Below are 20,471 nucleotides of genomic sequence, written 5' to 3'. Positions count from 1 at the left end.
GACCAAAGTCCCTGCCCAGTCCAGTGAGACAGACCCTAGCAGACCAATACCCAGCAAATAGTGGATCCTTAAAAAATGCTGACAAATGTTGGGAGAAGGGGTGTGGGGTTAGGGACATTGGGGAGGGTATGTGCTTTGGTGAGTGCTGTGAAGTGTGTAAACCTGGCGATTCACAGACCTGTACCCCTGGGGATAAAAATATAGTATATGTTTATAAAAAATAAAAAAATTAAAAATTTAAAAAAATGCTGACAAATGAATGTCATGGAAGGTGGGGGACCAGTGTCACCAGGCTCGGGTGTCAAAGTCCCCTTCACTTTGCACACAGCTGTGAGTCACGCTGGGAGCGTTTCCTCTAAGCGGCCCCTTGGCAGCAGTCTGGGGAGGTGCCGTGGAGCCCTTGGGTAGGAGAGGTAAATCCATAATGCTGCAACAGTCCGAGCCAGATCTTTATGGGGGTGGGTCTCGGGGGGGGGAAATCCCAAATTTTGTTCCGAGGCTGCCCAGTAGGTCAGGAGTCAAGGGAAAAGCAGAGAGAAGGTTGGGGAGCAGCTGGCCTGGAATGTGCAGCGGGACAGGGGACCTTGAATAACAAAGCAAGAGGCTCCCTGTAGTCAAGGTCAATGTTTCTTACCTTAAGCTTCAAGAGTCAAAAGCAGGGAAAAACTCTGGGCTGGCAGATGAAATGAAAAGATAAAAGCGCTGGCAGCCTCCCCAGACATCTCTGCACCAGCAAAAGCTGCATCGCATCCTTCGGGCCAAGTGGAGACGCAGCCTGGGGACAGCCAAGCTTCTGGAGCAGACGACGGATGAGCCTGGGGTCTGGGGAAGGACAGGGCACCCTTGCCGGGAAATGGGATGGTCAGCAGGACCTCATGAGACAGAGGCTGGCTTTCCATTGGCTTCTCCAGGAAGCAGGCACAGTCTGCCTCTCCCAGCCTTGACCCTGCAGTAGTCTGGCGGGGGGTCCAGAAGTTGGGGGCCTCTTGGAGCCAGCAGCTCTCAGGTGGCTGTGGGGTCACCAGCCCCACTTCAGACGTGGGAATACAGCTCAGGTACCCCTCATACATGACTCCAGTGCTCCACGCCAGAAACGTTGGCTCGGGGAACACAACTGTGGACAAGGCCCAGGCTCGCAAGGAGCTTCCACTGGAGTCCAAGTGGGGGGTGCCGTGGGGAGAGGTGACAATGACAAGCACAATGACCACAGAGAAACAGAATGTCCCGGAGGCAGGGAAGCACGTGGCCTCTCTGAGGGACTGGGAGGAGGTCCCCATGTGGCTCGAGCGCAGAGCGCGTGGCTCGAGCGCGGAGCCAGAAGTGGCTCAAGATGGCTTGTAAGGCATGGGTGAGGAGTGTGGCTTTTATGCTAACTACAGTGGAAGGCTCTGGGGGATTTTAAGTAAGAGAGCAACGCAACCACTTTTCATTTTAGGAGAGTCCCCAGGGTCCTGGGCCACGGGTTTAGAGGAGAAGCACATGGAGAGTGTGGGGGTGGGGCGGTTATCAAAGGGTCTGGGGTGGGGGGTGGGAAGTGGGACCCACAGCTACAGGGTGTTTTGAAATGTGTTATTATTACTCAAGTAGGTATGGCAAGGCCTACAAATTAATAGACGCTGTCATTGGAAAGGTAGTTTGTGACCGTCCCCAGGAGGGAGGACATGTTAGGCCACCTACACCGGGCCACGTGGGGAAACCCCAGGGTCAGCCAGACGCAGAGGAAGCCAGGGAAAATGTGCACAAGGGCCTTTATTGCGGCTTCCGTGGGGAAGCACGGGCAAGGCCGGGGAAGAAGGCTACGTTTGGAGAATTCCGGCAGGCTCTGGGCACCGGGGCTGCCCCCTGGTTGTCTGTCCCTGGTTCTGGGTGATTCCGGCAGGTGGCCCTGAGTGGGACAGCCTCCTAGAGTCGGTGGTGGGGAGTGTGGACTCTGGATTGGTTGGTTTGTGTATGAAAGGCCCAGTGCAGGGTAAATCATTTATAATCTCTAGGAACTGGAGGAGAGTCCCTCCGGCATCAGGTGGCACACTCAGAGCATCGGGGGCTCCTGGATCTCGTGAGGAGCAGCTTGAGGGAGGACATCGACAGGACTGGCTGATGGGTTAGACACAGGGACCAGGGCGGAGGAATCACCAAGGAGGCCACCTGGGCTTTGTTAACGCAGCTGCGTCCCTCCACTCTCGAAGTCCATCTTTGGGGGCTCCGAAACATAGCTCCCCACAGGGAGCTTCAACTCTTCTAGGGGAGACCAGCTTCAAGGAGGGAGGGTCAGGAAGTCAAATCAGTGGCATTAGGCTCCCTGAAGCGTGAGCGGACCTGGCCTGAAATCACAGAAATATTGCGAAAAAGCCTTGCATCATACATTCATAGGAACCCTTTAGAAGTGCTATTTCTGGTGGACTTACATTCATTTCAGAAACCATGACCTCCATGGAGAGGGGCTCTGGTGCCATAGTCCGGGTATGCAATGCTTCCCCTAAACCCACCTTATCAATCTTAGAAAATCTCTTCATAGGAGTTTAAGATGAAGCCTTTCAAACATACACTCTTTTAGGGGCGCCTGGGTGGCTCAGTCGGGTAAGCATCTGCCTTCGGCTCAGGTCATGATCCCAGGACTTGGGATGGAGCCCCACACTGAGGTCCCTGCACAGCAGGGAAGCTGCTTCTCCCTCTGCACCTCACCCCGCTCGTGCTCTCTCTCTCTCTCTCTCTGTCTCAAATAAATAAACAAAATCCTTAAAAAAATAATAAAAATATAAAGATATACGTATACTTTTACTCCATGTAAACAATTGCTTTTTAACTTTCTTGTTTTGTAAGATCATATTTCATTAAATCCAATTACATGTAACAGTAAATAATTTCTCTTATTACTTTGATTCAAGTAATTGAATTGTTGATTTCAGCAACAGCACACACAACATAAACTAATATCTGTGTGCTTCGATTCGCTGGCATAGGGCTCCACAAGCAGTGGGACGGCTGAGAGACTAATGTCTGTCCCAAAGCTATAAAGAAGTCTCTCCTTGGAATAGAACCGGACTGGTAAGGGACCAGAGGAGCAGGGGATGGTGTAATACCTAAGGGAACATTCTCGAGTCTTGCTAATTTAGATGTCACAGAGCATCTGCTGTGAGGGTGGGAATATTGATCACTGGTGAGAAATTTGATTGTGTGGTTTGGGGCAGGTGACGAAGGGCTCGAGGGCTTTCCCTGATCAGCACCCCCTTGAGACTGGAACCCTCCCATCACATCAGCTGGAATTCACACATTTGAAAGGATCATCCAGCACTTGCAAATATCTATTTTGATTGTTCTCTGGCCTCTGTTTCGTGGGCAAGGTCTCGTCAACTATCCTGTAAGCACTTGGAGAGCAAACTGTCTGGTGGCGACTCTATCTTATGAACATAGATCTCTGCAACACCCAGGACCAGACTCTCCTTAGTACACACTTTGGGTTTTTTAGATTTTATTTATTTATTTGTGAGAGAGAGAGAGAATGAGCATGAGTACAGGGAGAGGGAGAGGGAGAAGCAGGCTCCCTGCTAAGCAGGTATCTGAATGCAAGTCCTGATCCCAGGACTCCAGGATCATGACCTGAGATGAAGGCAGACACTTAACCGACTGAGCCACCCTGGCATACCCCTCTTTAGCACATACTTGTGTTAAATACTCACTATAATACACGTATAAATGGGTGAATTCATCAATATAACAAAACTGTCCTCTGGCAGATCTTCGTCAGATCAACTCTTTTTTTTCACATATGCCCAAAGTCAATTTGGTTGTGCATTAAAGGACACTGTCGAGAGAGGGGAAAGACAACCCGCAGAATGGGACAAGATTCTGCAAATCGTATGTCTGATATGGGATCAATATTCAGTAGACAGAAAGAGTTCTTACAACTCAGCAACAACAACAACAACAACAACAAAACAACCCAATTCAAAAATGAGCAAAGGACTATGAACAGGCATTTCAAAAGAATACAGACAATAAGGTATAAGGTGACCAATAAGCACATGAAAAGATGCTTGACATCATTAGTCTTTAGGGAAATGCAAATCAAAACCCCAGTGGGAGCCCACTCACAGCCACTAGGAAGGCTATCATTGAACAAACCAACCAAAAATAGGGAAAGCAAGTGTTGGTGAGGATGTAGAGAAAACAAAACTCTCATGCACCGCTTGAACAGATATAAATTGGAGCAGCTGCTACAGAAAACAGTTCAGAAGTTCCTCAGAAAGTTCCGCAAAGAATTGCCATATGATGGGACACCTGGGTGGCTCGGTGGATTAAGCACGTGCCTCCAGTTCAGATCATGATTCCAGGGTCCTGGGATTGAGCCCTGCATCGGGCTCCTTGCTTAGCGGGGACCCTGCTTCTCCCTATCCCTCTGCTTGTGCTCTCTCTCTCCCTCTCTCTGTCTCTGACAAATAAATAAATAAAATCTTAAAAAAAAAAAAAAGGAATTACCATATGGTCCAGCAGTTCCATTTCTAGGAACGTACCCTGAAGGATTGAAAGCATGGATGCAGAGACTTGTACATACACCCATGTTCACGGCGGTGTTATTCACAACAGTCAAAAGGTAGAAACAACCCAAGTGTCAGTCGACAGATGAACAGACAAATGGAAGGTGCTCTGTCCACACAATGAAATGGTATTCGGACACGAGAAGGAAGGACATTCTGACACCTGCTACAATGTGGATGAATGCTGGAGACGTTTATGTTTAGTGAAAGGAGCCAGACACGAAAGGACAAATGTCGTATGATTCCACTTACACATGATACGTACAACAGGCACCTTCAAGGGGACAGAAAGCAGAATGATGGTTGCCAGGACCAGGAGGGGGGAGGTGGGGAAGTAGCATTTAATCAGGACAGAGTTTCTGTTTGGGGAACATGAAAAAAAATTGGGGGGATGGATGGTGATGACGGTTCCTCAACATTGTGAATGTTTAATTCCACGGAACTGTATGCTCGACGATGATTAAAATGGCAGATGTCATGTATACTTTGTCACAATTTAAAAAATTGCCAAAAAGAAACGTGAAGACACATCGGGGCAGCATCCCATGGACAAGGAGCTGAGAGGCATGTGGCTTGGGTGGCATCACTTGACCAGTGGCCCCGTGTCTCTGCGGCACCCCAGGATTAGGACAACCCAGTCATCCTTTTACTCTCGTCTGGGAGGGTCGGACACAGGGAGGTTAATCCCAGAGGCTGACATCCACCAGAGCTGGGACAGCAGCCAATGTTCGTGCAGCAGAAACGGAAACTTCTTCAAGGGACCAGACCCTGGCCCACTGCTCCCTGTTCCTCTCGATGCCCCAACAACAGCCTGTCTGGCTGCGATTTTATTGTAAAAGGTACATATTAGCTTAAGTCAGACACTTTGCCTCAATGACCAGTCCAGTAAGGGAACGTGTTGAGTATGTGTAAGTCCCCGTTACTAAATCAAAAGGCTCATGAAATTCCAACACGTGCCAGGGGCTCTGAAACACGACACTCCCAGAACCCATGCAGTCAGGTAAGACGACAGTGATGCTCTCCTAATGTCCCTGGAATTAAGCACCACGTGGAGGAGGCCCCCAATTGATTTTATTAAGCTCCAGGATGCTGGGTAATGTTAGAACGAGGCTCTCAGATATTTGAAGAAACCTAAATTGCAAATAGAGCCCTAATGAGTGCAGTTCCACGTAAACAGGTATCTGGAGGGGAGGCGGGAAGCAAATGGAGCCCTACTTAATGCACGTGCTAATTGTGTTTCCCCGCAACTGGGACATCAACCCTGACATGTCTTAAAGCTTTTGTGTGTAGCTGGTGAACAGTGGGGCTTACTGGGTGCAAAAGGAAACAACTTCCCGTCATGGACCCGCGAGGGTGTTCTAACTCCACCCGGGCATGGAGTTGGAGGATGAAATCTGAGTTTTCTGGCCTCTCTCTCCAGCCAGGATTTTAAATGTCCAGTCCCATATATTAGTCAAAACCCCAAAGTTACAGCTTCTCCACACCCCCCCAGCTCCTGGGGGTGGGCGGCAGTGCCCGTGCACGCCTCCACCTGCTAGCTGTAGTCCCTACCTCTTCCAGAATCCCGGCTGGGGCAGGAGGAAGACACAGAAGGGGGCAGGTGAGGTTTACCTGTGCTGGGAGGTGCGCTCCGCTCCAGGTTCCCACAGGCATCTACAACCGGCCACACTGGGCTCTTTGGAGGGTGTTTGGAGACTCTAGCAAGGAAGAGCTCATACCTGCTATTCTTTTGTTTCCTGTGAAAACACCTCCTCTGGCCCATCCTTTGTTATCTGTAATTCCAGCCCCAGCCCCTGGGGATTTGAACTCATCCTCTGGACCACTCTAAGCCTTCACATCTCATCTGGCTGGGAGGACCCAAGGACCCTCCCAGACCCGTAGCTCCCTCCTCAGACCCGAGGTCAGGCAAAGAATGTCACTGCCAGGGGCTGCTTTAGGCAGGCGTCCCCTCCCCGCCTTTGGATTGCTCAGGCGAGGGTTGCATCCGGGCACGGGGGACCTGTGCCTGTCGTCCGAGTTCTCTTTCCAGAAAGATCCCTCCAATCCGCCGGAGTGAAGGAGAAGACAAGCCCCTACTCCTCCACCAGGGGGCGATACTCACAAGACACTGACGCATGAAGACATTCTTTCCCTGACCTCAAATGGGCGGCCTGCTTTTTCGTCCTCAAAGTAGCGGGTGCAAAGTGGTCCAGCTGCCCGCACCTCACTCTGGAAGGGAGAATCGTGGCCTCTAAAGACCGAGGGTAGCCAGGGTCCCATTTACTGCCCTGCTACACACGCTTTTCATGACCAAAGACGGCAGGCAAAGCAAGGATTTCTTCCTCTCACCTTTTGAGAGTTTTGCTTGATACTAAATCTAAAAGGTGAAAAATTCTCAGCAGAACTTCAGGGACCCGTGCGAATCACTGACTGACTTCAAGGGATCCAGAAAATTGCTCCAAAACACCAGTCACGGGTAAGAGCTCCAACAGCTCGTGAAGGTCTAAGGACAGGAAGCGCGGAGAGTCACAGAAAACCAGGTATATGTTCTTCAAGGAGTTTATTCTTTGCCTTAAAAAGATTCTTTTAAAATTAGATTTTAGACATAAAAAGTCAATCTGCTGCTGTATCTTATTACTCTTCCGATATATTAAATTGTGCCCTTGGTGGCTTAGAACTGTAAACAGAAAAGTCTATAAAACGAAACAGTAGCCATGTTAAAATTGCCCATATTTTTAAAAAGTGAGCCCCTCCTACCCTTCTGCAGAAAAGGCCAGATGCCCTAATGAATGAGGAAAGAGGATGCAGTGTTCTACTGAGCCTGTTTGCCCACCCAGTGTCCATTCCCCCTTTCTTCTGTAACAGACCCTTGATTTTATTCAGGGCAGCAACATACACAGTTACAACACTGCATTTAAAGCTTCTCTTGCAGCTAAATACGGCCACATGTCCACATTCTAGCCTATGCAATGTAAGCAGAAGTTGTCAGAACTGATGAAAAGGGGGACAGACTCCTGGCATGTGCTTTTTTTCTTATTCTTCCTCCACCAGCTCCCTGTTTCTTGCCTGGAATGTTGATGTGACAATCGGGGTTTCAGCAACTCTTTTGGCTCATGAGGCAACTGTGAGACTGGAAGACAAGAGTGGAGGAAGAGAAAGGTAGGAGCAACTCGGGTCCCTGTTCACCAAGTGGAGTGAAGATATCCCAAGACATTCGACCTCTGCAATAGTGTGTGTGTGCGCGCGCGCATACGCGCGCGTTTGTGTGTTTGTGTGTTTGTGTGTGTGTGTGAAAAAGACACGTCCATTTTATTAGTCTCTTTATTTACAGCTTCTGTCATTTACACAGTTCTTATCTGTCACATCTGTCATAAAGGGCCACTTAAGCACCAGTCGTTTTCTCTTGCCTATTTATTTATTTATTTAAAAGATCGTATTTATTTATTTGACAGAGAGCACAAGTAGGTAGAGCAGCAGGCAGAGGGAGAGGGAGAAGCAGGCTCTCCACTCAGCAGGGAGCCTGATGTGGGGCTTAATCCCAGGACCCTGGGATCATGACCTGGGCCAAAGGCAGCTGCTTAACCAGCTGAGCCACCCAGGTGCCCCTCTCGCCTTTCTAAATCAAGCAGGTAGTGAACATAGAGCGTTCCTAGATAAAATACAGGACACCCAGGAAATCTGAATTTCAGATAAGCAACAAACAACTCTTTGGTATAAGCATGTCCCAATTATTACATAGAACCCAACTCATACTAAAAAAATAATTCGTTGTTTATCTGAAATTCAAATTTAACTGGGAGTGCTGCATTTTTACTTGCTAACTCTGCCAGCGCTAACGGAACAGACATTTTTCCTGATGTTACTCATGATGATGTGTACGGTGGTGCTTCAGGGGCCTACTGAGGCATGCAGGGCTATTAGCCCTTCTGTGAAATGGACCCAGAGGGCTGTGCTTTTCATTCTTACTCCAGCCTTCATAACGTTTCCTTATCTTTTTTGGTTGTCAGTCTACTAGGAGCCCTGTCCGTTGCTCTGAGCAGGCCTGTCTGCCCTGCTCCTCTCCCCCTTGATGACGAGCCCTGGTGACCTGTGGGCAAACAATGTTCAGAGCGTATGCCCTGCAGCTGGAAGTCTGGGTTCTACTTCATGCCCCCCCCCCCCCGCCCACTTTCAGCCCCGTGACCTTGGGCGACTCATCGGACCTGTGTGGGCTCGGATGCCTGCCTACATGTTAGAGCTGCCTCGTGGGTTACATGAGGCTTAAATGGGGGAAGTGAGGGGGCAGGCCTGGCCCTTAGTCCGCCCTCCGCAAAAGCAGGCATTGCCGTGCGGTGGGCTGAGCAACCGGGTGATGAAACGGGAGAAACAAAGATCTGAGGAGAAAGCTTCTATGAGCAAAGCATGAGCAACAGGGATGCGGAGGAGGGCGGCCGGGGGCTGAGCGCTGAGGTCGCGGGAAAGCACGAAGACAAACACCCGGCCAGGGTGGGTGATGCCAACGGGGCGTGTGGGTGTCGTTCTGTGTCTCCCCAAATTTACACGCTGAGGCCCTGACCTCCAGCACCTTCGCATGTGGCTAAACGGGGGATGGGCGCTTTCAAGAGGTGACCGGGAGGTCCTGAGGGTGGATGGAGCCTGGTCCAGTCTGGCTGGCGGCCTTAGCGGACGAGAGGCTGGGACAGAGAGGGACACCGCGAGAGAACCCAGAGAGAGGACGGCCATCTGTGCGCCAGGGAGAGGCCTCCGGAGGGACCAGCCTTGCCGACACCTTGATCTCGGACTTGCAGCTTCCAGAACTGAGAAGATAAATTCCTGTTGTCCAGGCTGCGCTCTGCTACCAGCCGCCCCAGGAAACTGGTAGAGGTGACCAAGCAGAGGGCCCTGGAAAGACAGCTGCAGGCCGGGGGACGACGCAGCAGCTGGTCCCTTTCTCCAGCAGATACTATCACTGCTACTGCTGTCCTTCCTGGTGTCGGGGAGCTCAGCCCTGAACACCGTCCTCCCCGTGAGGGGGGCAGAAGCCTAAGTGAAGGGCAGACCAGAGTGGCCGGTGCCAGGCTAGGGGACGGTCTGGGAGGGGGTGAGGAGCAGGGACACAGGCACCGGTCGGAAGAGGCTCCAAGGGTGAGGGGGCAGGTGAGAAGGGGCCGGCTGGGGAAAGTTCCAGTGAGGAAACTGCAAGGGGCATTTTATTTATTTTTGTTAAAAATTTTATTTATTAGTTTGTCTGAGAGATAGAAAGAGCACAAGCAGGAAGAGAAGCAGGGTCACCGCTGAGCAGGGAGCCCGATGCAGAACTCGATCCCAGGACCCCAGGACCATGACCTGAGCTGAAAGCTGACGCTTCACCGACTGAGCCACCCAGGCGCCCCTGCAAGGGGCATTAAAACAACAACAACAACAACAAAAGCCCAAAGGAGGCTGTGCTGCTGGAGCCCAGCATGAAGGAGAACAGCCAAGAAGAGGTGGGGGTAGGGGAGGTGGGCCTGGGCCCCAGGGAGGCGTTCGCATGTACCCTAAGATGAGGGGCGCTCAGAACGGCTGTGCCCAGAGAGAAGGAGAGCTCCTTCTGCGCTGGGAATGGCAGGGGTGACTCCCAAGGGCATGATCTGAGCAGCCAGAATTCAGGCTTCGGGGGAGCCGACGTCCACTTAACGCAGGGACACCGGAAGTCCCCAAGTGATGGAGGTCACAGGTTTGCCTGGAATTGATGAAGAAGTCCACCAGGCACAGATGGAAAAAGAGACGTCTGCGGCTTCTCCCGCACACAGGGCACTGCTGTGGTGCTGAGGACACAGCAGCAAGGGGACAGCCTGCTTCTCTGCTCTCAGGGAGGTGGCATTCCGGTCAGTAGGTGTGGGAGCCAGGCACGACAGACCAGCTCAGAAGACAAGTACAGCGGGGCCAGGAAAGGGCGAGTGGGTGCTGCTGGTGTGCTGTTTGGAAGAAGGGAAGGACTCTCGGAGAGGGGACACTTGGGCACAGACCAAAACATATGGGTTCCATAACCAAGGTGGTCACCCCAGGAATGCTTCCTTGCACAGGAAATATTTTTTATCTGCCTTCCGGGGCCTGGAAATACCCCTATCAGACCTCTGCAGTGCCGGTCTTCTCTCTCCTGTCCGACACAGACACCCCTGTGTCAGGATGAACCTCCAGCAGACGGGTTGACCGTCTGTGCCGCGCAAGCTCACTTTCAGCCCAGGGTGGACAGAAGTTCCGTCTCTCCACTGCTCTGCACACAGCAGGTGTTCAGCAAACACTTTTTAAACGAACAAGTGCGAATCCCCACAGAGTCCCTCTGTGAGCTGCCAGAGCTGATAATCGCGCGTTTATGATTCTGTTCAAACATACCCAGAGGCGGGTGGGGAGGGTAGGAGGCTGCGGTAGGATCGCTGACAACAAAGAAGCAGGAGACAGAGGCAATGTCACTATTTGAGGCACAAGGGTCGGTGCTAATCAGAAGAAGATGACATCTCGCTTTGTCATCCCTCAAGCAGCATTGCTAGGGGCAGAACGAACGGCTCCGGGCGGTTATCAGCATACCCGGGGTAAGAGAGTCGAGGCGGAAAAGCCTTTATCTCCTGTGGAAAACAGAAGCGCCTTCTTGTTACCCCCTCCCTGGCGATGGTGGTTTTGTGTTGGGAAGGAAAGCGCCCAAGCACATGGAAGTCATCACAGAAGGCTTTACTCATCCGGAAAGGAAAACCACAGTGGCACGTTGACGTCCCTGGTCCCAACCCAGATGTTTGGCTATCGGAAGGTCGAGGGACTTTTTATGAGTTAAGATGTAGGGAATCTCCTGAGTCAGATAGCGATCTGCAGCTTATCTCCGGCCAGCACCCACCCAGCCCTTCAAACTGTACCTCCTCCCAGAAAGGGAAAGACCCTGAAATCAACTCTCGAGTAATTTTTTAGAACGTCGGCCAGTTAGAACCCTTTCCCTAGGTGTCACCCAGTTTTCTCCTGTTGTCACAGGACATAAAAGAGAGCTGTTGCGTATTAACTTCACAGGAGGCTGCCAGGGAAGAAAACCGGCAGCATCAGCCTTCTACCCCCTGTGCATGCACGAGGCTCCGGGCCAGCGCGGGAGACTCAACAAGGAACAGGAACCCTGCGTATTTTTTTCCAAGGTCTCAGTCAACAGGGTCATTTGTATGCCAAAGATACAAGCACCTAGGGGCGAAGGAGAAATCTATTATATATTAAAGCTTGTTCATGAAAAAAGAAAAAGAATCAACAGATTTGTTAAGATAGCAGGACCCATAATGTCAGTTCCAAAAAACAACCATGGTTCCAAAGTTTCTTCGTTCCTATTGATTTTTTTAAAGATTATTTATTTATTTATTTGAGAGGACAAGTTGGGGGTTTGGGGGGAGGTTTAACAGAGGAAAGGGAAAAGCAGGCTCCCTGCTGAGAAGAGAGCCTTATGCAGACTCCATCTGGGACTCCAGGATCATGATGTGAGCCAAAGACGGATGCTTAACCGACTGAGCCACCCAGGTGCTCCTTTCCTATTGATTTAAAAACGAAAGCATGGGGGCAACTGGGTGGCTCAGTGGGTGAAGCCTCTGCCTTCCACTCAGGTCTTGATCTCTGGGTCCTGGGATTGAGCCCCTCTGCTCAGCAGGGAGCCTGCTTCCCCCTCTCTGCCTGCCTCTCTCTGCCTACTTGTGATCTCTCTCTGTCAAATAAATAAATAAAATCTTAAAAATAAAATAAAAACGGGGGCGCCTGGGTGGCTCAGTGGATTAAGCCGCTGCCTTCGGCTCAGGTCATGATCTCAGTGTCCTGGGATCGAGCCCCGCATCGGGCTCTTTGCTCAGCGGGAGCCTGCTTCTCTCTCTCTCTCTGCCTGACTCTCCGCCTACTTGTGATCTCTCTCTCTGTCAAATAAATAAATAAAATCTTTAAAAAAAAAAAAAATAAAAAATAAAAAAAATAAAAAATAAATAAATAAAATAAAAACGAATGCATGTTTCCTGTTAGTTATGGACCTGGGAGTGTTTTCCCAACCACTAGTGACAAAGTGAGATGTATGGAGGCAACACCCCTCCATTCCTAGAATGACCCCACACGCTCCCCTGCACAGTCCTATGTGTCAGAAGGCTCCAGAGGCCACCCTAGGTAGGGACAGCAAAGAGTGGCGTCCGAAGGTAGATCAGCACAGAGCTCACATCCAGAAATGCCCAATAAGTAAGTATTTGCAAAAGACACAAACGTGAGATGTGGGTTGGATAGAAAATCAGTGGTGCCAGGTTGAGAGAGCGGGGTCCACGGCCCCAGCACAAGTAAGCAGGAGTGTGGCTCTGCGCACACATCCCGAAGCCGGCCAGCCTACCTCCTGCCACTGCTACGGAGCTGCATGACCCAGACCTCTTTGTGCCTTATTTCCTGGACTGTGAAATGGGGAATGATAACGGTACTGCCTCAGAGGGCTGGTGTAAAAGTAAGTCAACACAACCAGAGAACATTCCACAGATGGAGCTACCCACTTCTAACCAGAAGGACCCCCGTTATGGCATCTTTTAAAGACTAACATGGGATGGGCAGGCATCGCATATCATCACGACTGGTTCTCATCGGGAAGCCTTCTACGGACAAGGTAGCGGGTTGTCCTGCTGGAATCTGTGAAGATGATCTTCTTTGGAGAAAGGGGTTTTGTAGGTATAATTTGGGATCTCAGGATGAGGCCATGCAGGGTTAGGGTGGGCCCCACAGCCAATGACAAGTGTCCTTATTACAGGGAGGACAAAAAGAAGAGGAAGACGCCCAGGGAGGAGGCCGTGTGAAGACGAAGACGGAGACGGGTCGGGTGCGCCTACAAGCTGAGGACGTCCCAGAACTGGGGGGCCGCCACCAAACCCAGCAGAGAGAGGCATACAGTACATGATCTCCCAGAGCCTCCAGAAGGAACCAACCCGGCCAACATCTTGATCTCAGACTTCGGGCATCTGGAGCTGTGAGACAATACATTTCTACGGCTTTAAGCCTCCAGTTTGTGGCCATTTGTGACCGCAGTCCCAAGCAGACTAATACAAATGATCTTCTGGTCTCAAAACTGGAGAACGCCGAAGAAAGCTTGCCTTCCTTCCTAAGCGGTAAGCAGGGAAGGAAGTGACAGTGCTCCCCCCCACCCCCACGGCCACTGCCACCTCCGCCTAAAAAACTTAAAATCCCTTGGCCTATCAAGGGAGTGGAAATTGGAGGGCAGAGCAGAGAGTAACCCTCAAGGTCATGTGAGGAAGTGACAGATGCAGTGGCTTCCCTAAGAGGAGGTTGATGACCAGAGCAGGGGGAGGGTCCCAGGACAAAGACTCTGAACACCCAAATCCTAACCCAGGTTCTGCACTCTACCAGCCAGGTGGTGACTGGGCGTGGGGCCCCACCATTACATGGGTCTTGGCTTTCCTGTCTGTGACATGGAAGGACTGGGGTCCCCTCCGCTGGGAAACTCTGCGGACAGGACTGCGGCCATCCCCCCATGGCCACCTGGGGTGCAGTTTGGAGGACGGTGCCAATAGACCGACTGCAGCAGGTCCTTGGCTCTGTCCCCCAGCACAGCCTTACCTGTCTGCCAAGGCCCCAGCGCAAGGCAGGTGGGTGAGGGCAGCGGGCGGGGGATGCAGCGTCCACGGTGGCCGTGGCGCACTGCAGCAGCGTGGCCGAGGGTGTCCCAGGCAGGACGCAGGCCCCAGAGCCTTCCCTCCTAGTCTGCTTAGACACAAGCCACACGCACCTTGTCGTCCGTCCTTCAGTGATGAAATGTACATGGAATGGATGCACTTGGTTCCTCTGAACTGAGTGGCCCTCCCCCACTTTCTCCTCTATTGTCCCTTCTCAGACTCTGAGTTGGCATTCAATCCCAAATCGGAGAAGTAACTTCTCCCTGCACCCTCTCCAACTTCTGGGTTCATCTAGCCTGCATTACCTCTTGTGGATTAGACTAGGATGCGCTATTTTAACCGGATCCGCATTGAAAGTGCTTCACTCTCCTGGAAGGTTCCCAATTAAGTCCTTGGGTCAGTCGCCAGTGATACTAACTTGCAGAGAGGCAGGGGCAGCAACTTTCAGAATCACAGACACGTCAGGACAAAATTTACACTCTGTGGCCGTCTCGTACATTTCACGTGCACACAAATCTCTTAAACGGGATTTTCTCGAAGGAAAGCGAAAAAGAGACATTTCCAACCCGTTGAAAATTTGCCAGTGGACAGAGAGGAATTTTCCTATTCTTTTTACCCTGGGTCTTCCTCTGTCCTTTTTTAGTAAAGTGATGGTGTGGACCGTCACTCTGCTCCCTCCGGGGCATCAGCCTCCAATTCCCAAACTTCAGAGCAAGCCCCACCTTTTCCAAAATGTGGTCCCAGAGAATAAGCAATTAGGGGATTCTGCAGTCCCTGTCTTTTCCTTCTTCTTGTTCTTTTTTTTTTTTTGCAAGAAAAGCATCTTCAGGTGAGCAAATGCGGGAGGTGGAGCAAAGCCTTGGACCTGGTTGTGAGGAAGTGTGGGGAGGGAGGAGGTCCTTTGGAGATGTAGGAGCGGGCATCTTGCAGTGTCAGGGGTTTAAATTAAACGGAGGGGAGGAGGAGAGACCATCCCCGCCGCCTGCAGCGTCGAGTCCGGGCATCATTTCGGTGCGGGGACCCAGCTGACAGCTCTTATTTGGGGTCCTGCCTCCCCAACAGCAGTCTGCAACTTGCCGGCATCCGGGCAGCACAGCAAAGCTGATGAGCAGAGGAAAGAGGTAACTTTCAGGGAGGGGTGTGTTGCTTTCTTGACGCTACATCAGCTCATTTCACAGGCTCCTTAGGCAGCCGGCAGGGAGATCCCCTTTCCTTTGGGTTTTAGAAAGCTTTCTCCTCTGAGGAGCTTCAGCCGTCTCCCTGCACTTTGTGGAAACTCTGGGCTCAATGAAGTTCTTCCAGGTCCTTCCCCGCATGGCTTTCCAACGGAGCAGTGCAGGGAAAGCTGAGTCAGTCGCCCACAGGGGTACATTTTGCAAAATAATTTTAAAATGTTGTTCGAATTATTATTTTTCCACGGCTTTCCTTCTCGTGTTGGGGTCATGCGTGCACCTTGGGTGTTCATTCTGCTGCAAACAATGTTAAGTTTGCGGAGGAAAATTTTGGTGGGGGTTTTACGGCTTAAAAAAAAAAAAAATTCTATTCCATTGCAGTCCTGCTGCAGTCCCAGCAACCTGGTTTAGCTGCAGAGGCTCTCACGGTGCGGTCTGCCTCTCCTCTTTACCCTTGCTAGAGGCTGAGTCTCTGATTCCCACCTGCCCGGCTTCTCTAAGCCCCCGGTCCCCCATCTCCTTGCCCACCCGCCGTCTGCAAAGGACCCCGTAAGTGAGCTGATGTCCGTGACACTTGGGGTTTGAAGGAGAATTTGGGCACTGCAGCTTTAAGAATGCCGTACTGCGAAATCTTTCTCCTTCAAGTGACTGCAGAAGCTCAGCGGCATTGGGAGGAGGCAGCTGGGGGTGGGGGTGGGGGTGGGGGAGGAGGAGGGGCAGCAGAGGAAGGAAGAGGGGGCGAGGGAGGGGAGGGGGATAGAGAAAAGGGAAAGGATACTCACTGTCTGGTCAGCTCAGGGGTACTTCATCCCGGGGAGCGCTCAGCCCCAGGCAGAATCCGAAAGCCCGGTCGGGACCTTACTTTGGGTTGGTTTTCCTCTCCCACTTGCTTGGGGCAGGGGACCCCCCACAGACTTACTGATGAGTTTAAGCTCAGTCCTTCCCCTTAGTGTGCGCGCACGCGTTTGTGTCTGGTTAGCTGGCTCTTTAAGTTACGGGGTGGGGGGGGGGGGGTCGGTCCATCTCTGTTGTGATGTTTCCCAGGCCGGTTGGAACCCTAGAGCTAGAGCGGAGGTGCAGCCTTACTCATTGGGGGTGGAGGTTTTCTTCTTTGGGGTAAACTGAGGCGAGCTCTGGAGGGAAACTCAAAATGCAAATCACTATTTGCCATCATGGGAGCAGCAGCTGCTGCATTTCAGCAGGGATGGATTCCCCCTGTGTTAGTAGTCGGTACTGAATGATGCTGCATGGGGTGCCAGGCAGCTGGGGTGGGGGTGCGGGGTCCACCAGGGGCTCGTGGTGGCAGGAGGGCACAGCAGTCAAAGGCACACTTTCGGAAGTGGCGTTTTCGGGGGTGGGAGGGGGTAGGAATGAACAAGCAGCCTAAGGCCCCTGAGCTCTGGTCTCTGGGACCAGACTCCTCCCCACCTGGTCCAAGGGCTGCCCCAAAGCCAGCTGCTGCCTCAGTAGGTTCTGGCTGGAGGAGCTCCGAGGCTGGCTTGCTGGCATTCCCGGACATGCAGTGCTGGGCTCTGGGTCTGCACTGAGAGTGATGTCACTCAGGGCCAGCGCCCGCATCTGTCCAGGTCATCCTGGGCGCCGGAAGGGCTGAGCTCCTCCCAATTCTCCCCAAGCAAAGGGTGTCCTTTTACCAAAAAAAGAGAGCAAAAAAAAAGCCAAAAGACCCATGTCCCGTCGCACAATAAATCAGCATAGAGGAGGCGCAGCAAACGTCTCAGATATAAATTATCCAGGCAAGTCCCTGCAACAGCGGAGGGGCCAGGCCTGGCACTGTGCCATGACCTCCGCGGGTTCCTGCATCGTGTTCTGGTCCTTGCTGTCCACAGAGCCAGACTGGAAGACTCATCCCCAGAAAGCCTGCCTATGCTCCCGCAGCCGCAGAGCTGGGGCTAAAGCTCCTTGGGGCACGACAGGCTTGTATGGTACCTTCTGGAGGCCCCTGGGGAATGGTGAGCTCATAGACACATACTTTATAGGGTTTTAGACGGCATAAGCACCAGACTGGAAAACACCCCACCCCCAAATTCAGAGTTGGCCGTCCCAATTCTGTCCCTAAGAGCCCTCTCTCGTGCTACAGTCTTATTTACACATTCCCTGTAGATTTAAAACCCTCTCCAACTGCCCCCCACTTACAAATCTGGGGTGACTATGGGGAGGACCCCCTGGTGATATGTGGCCACTTCATCTTTCCAGACAGCCATCCTTGGCCGTGCCAGGTTTCAAGACTGGTACCTAGAGATCAGTCACTGGGGTCTCACATTCTAAGGGGTTCTGAGGTCAGCTTGTGTGGAACCGAAGTGCAACCTCATTGGGACGGCACCCAGAACTATCCCCCGCCCCGCCCTGGAAGCTGCTAGAACATGCCCTTTGGACAAACCTTGATGAGTTTTCCCTCAACGAAGGGACAGAGGTGTCGGTGGCCTGGCCACCCTGGGGGGCAGAAGGACAGAGCTGGCTGGCCCCGGCCAACCCCTCTCCCACCCAGGGCCTCCCCATCCAGCTCTGATGACCACCGAGCCTCTTCCAGAGCTGCAATCAGTTCCTTTCCATCTGGAATGAGCCAAGAGAAGACCCTCTAGTCAGTGCAAAGCCAGTGCCATTGTGTCCCCCCCACTGCCTGACATTCAAGTGTCCTCATCTCTGGTCCTCTTGGGGAGGTCGGGGGTGACTAAACCTTCACCCCTGCCCTCTGAGGGGGAGCAGGGAATCCTGAGCCCAGACCCTCTGACCCCGGTGGGTGGCGTGAATGCATCGTGAGATGAGTGGAGGGGCTTCCTCCTGCAAGGGACCCTTCCCCGCAGACAGGTGCCACCTGGGCTGGGGGTGACACAGAAGGCAGCTGGGGAAGAAGCAGTCAAGGGGACAGGGGGAGACCCTCAGGGTTGGATAGGTGGGGGTCAGGGCCTTAGCCCCCACAGGCCCCTGGATGCTCTAGTGTCTGGTCTCAGACAGGGAGGCCAGCTGCCCAGGAGCTGGGGAGGCGAGAGCCGGCCTGGGACAGCAAGGGACCAGCTCGTCCTGGGTTTTGTCAGGCAGAAAAGCCAAGGACTGTGATGGGTGATGGCCAATGCATACCCCCATAACCCCCAAGACCGACCCCCTAGCCACAGGCTGTATGATGGTGGGAGTGAGGAAAAGAACCCTCCCCCAACCCTTCTGCGAGTCAGATCCGCACCGCCTGTGCTTGACCCCCCCAGTGACGCCTGGGTGGGAGACATGGGCCTGGACTGCTCTGTAAAGAGAATTCTCCCCCCCACACACACACAAGAGTCCTGCAGTCTTGCCATTGTCGAGAGGGAAATGAGGCTAGAGCTGGTCCCTGAGTTGGGTGGCGGCTGTGCCCCTGGATTCGGGGTGCGGGGCAGGCGGGGGTGGTACATCTCGGTCGGAGGCCTCGGGGCACCTCGCAATGCACCAGCGCTGACTCAGGGCTTCTCCAGCTCTCTCTCCTCGCGCACCCCACCCGCTGCCCCAGCCTTGGCCAGCCCGGCCCTGGCTGCTGCTTCTCCAGGCCGCCTTCCGCAGGGGCCCTTGGAACCCCGAGCTGCTGCAGGCCCTCCCCCGCCCTCCCCGCCGCCGGGGCCAAGTCAGCAGTGCGGGCTGCAGCGGCGGGCGGTGCAGAGGCCCTGCACCACTGCTCCCGCGGGCTGGCGGCTGGCGGGCGGCCGGCGGCGCTCCCGGGGCCTCGCTCGCGTCCCGACGGCCACCTCCCGGCGGCGGCGGTGGCGGCGGCGGCTGCGCGCAGCCAGCGCCCAGACAAGGACCCGGTCCTGATTGGTGCGCTGAGTGAGTCTCCGGCTTTATTTATACCACCTTTTCTTCGGGACTCGACTTCATCAGAGTTGACGGCTGGGTAGGAGGCAGCCTCCTGCCTGGTGGGGCGGAGGATGGCAGCCAGGGCTCCTGCCCTGATGGGCTCCTCCAGTCCTCCAACCGGCCATCTCCACAGGAGCTTGGATCCTGAGCACCCACCCAGTGGGGGGCATGCTTTGAAAACCTCCACGGAACCTTGAGATGTGCCATGCCTCGGAAGGATCAGGAGGGAGAAGGCTTTGAGAGGAGACAGGGGGAGCTGTGACCCAGACCCTGGCTTTGGACCTCCTGCTCCCAATCGCGGACGCTGGTCTGGAAAGCAAGGCTGCCTTTCCAGTTGGGGGGTAAGAAAAGGACTCCCAACTCAGGCATCTTCTTGGGTGTGAGCGGAGGGACTTTCTCGGACCACATTCTCGAAAGCTCCCACTCAGGATTTCTGGAAAAGTTTGTGGAGACAGACTGAGGCATGGAGACGGTGGGAGAAGGGCTTTCTCCCCGGTGTCATGGAGTTAGGAGCCGAAGGTTAAAGTTGGACATGGAGGAAGTCCAGCTTCCCCTGCAGAGGGAAGCCAAGCCAGCCAGTGTGGGTGGGGCCCCCGGAGCTGCTGACCCTCCCGGGTGATGGAGGGCCGTAGGTGGCAGGAGCCAGGGGTCTGGGGCTCAAACAGGGCAGCCCCAGGGGGTTTAGACAGCACCTTCTGCCCGAAATAGCAACCTCTGGGGCAGGTCGTCCTTTACGCCAGCAGCATCAAAGTGCTGCTCTCCTCGTCCCCAGGGGCCTGTTCCTGGCAGACGCCCCATTGCTTGGCAAGATGGGAAGTGATGTCACGCTGCGTACGGGAGCCTGTTCTTCGGGGGCTGCTCGTGGTTCTGAGACAGTTCACAGACCGGTGTCTCTCACGGTCCCAGACCCTGGGACTTCCACAAGAAGAGCCCCGGGGCTGGTAGACACCACTCTTCAGTGTCGCCCACCTCCTCCGGAGGCTGCCCCAGAAGCCTGCCTTGCTCTGGGAGGAGGAGGCCGATGGGAGAAGGAGAGGAGGAGATGGCAGGGGTCCGGGGCTCCAGAGCCGGCTCTGTGCTGAAGTCATCAGTTTGGGGGGCCTGTCCAGGCCCATGGCTGTCCCAGGACTGACACCAAGAGCCCAGCTAAGCCTGGGGCACTGCGGCTGCCAGTCTTCCTGCCAAGGACACGGGGACAGGCGGTTCTCCAGGGGACTGCCTGCACCTTCCAGTCGGAGCCAACTGGCCGGGTGAGTCCCTGCGGCTCCTCCAGGGTCTAGGTCTGAGGAAAAGGTCATGAAAGAGAATGGAGGGCCTGGGTT

This window comes from Mustela nigripes, chromosome 14 (genome assembly GCF_022355385.1).
Source record: "Mustela nigripes isolate SB6536 chromosome 14, MUSNIG.SB6536, whole genome shotgun sequence".
NCBI lineage: Eukaryota > Metazoa > Chordata > Mammalia > Carnivora > Mustelidae > Mustela > Mustela nigripes.
Note: the sequence above shows the minus strand (reverse complement) of the source record.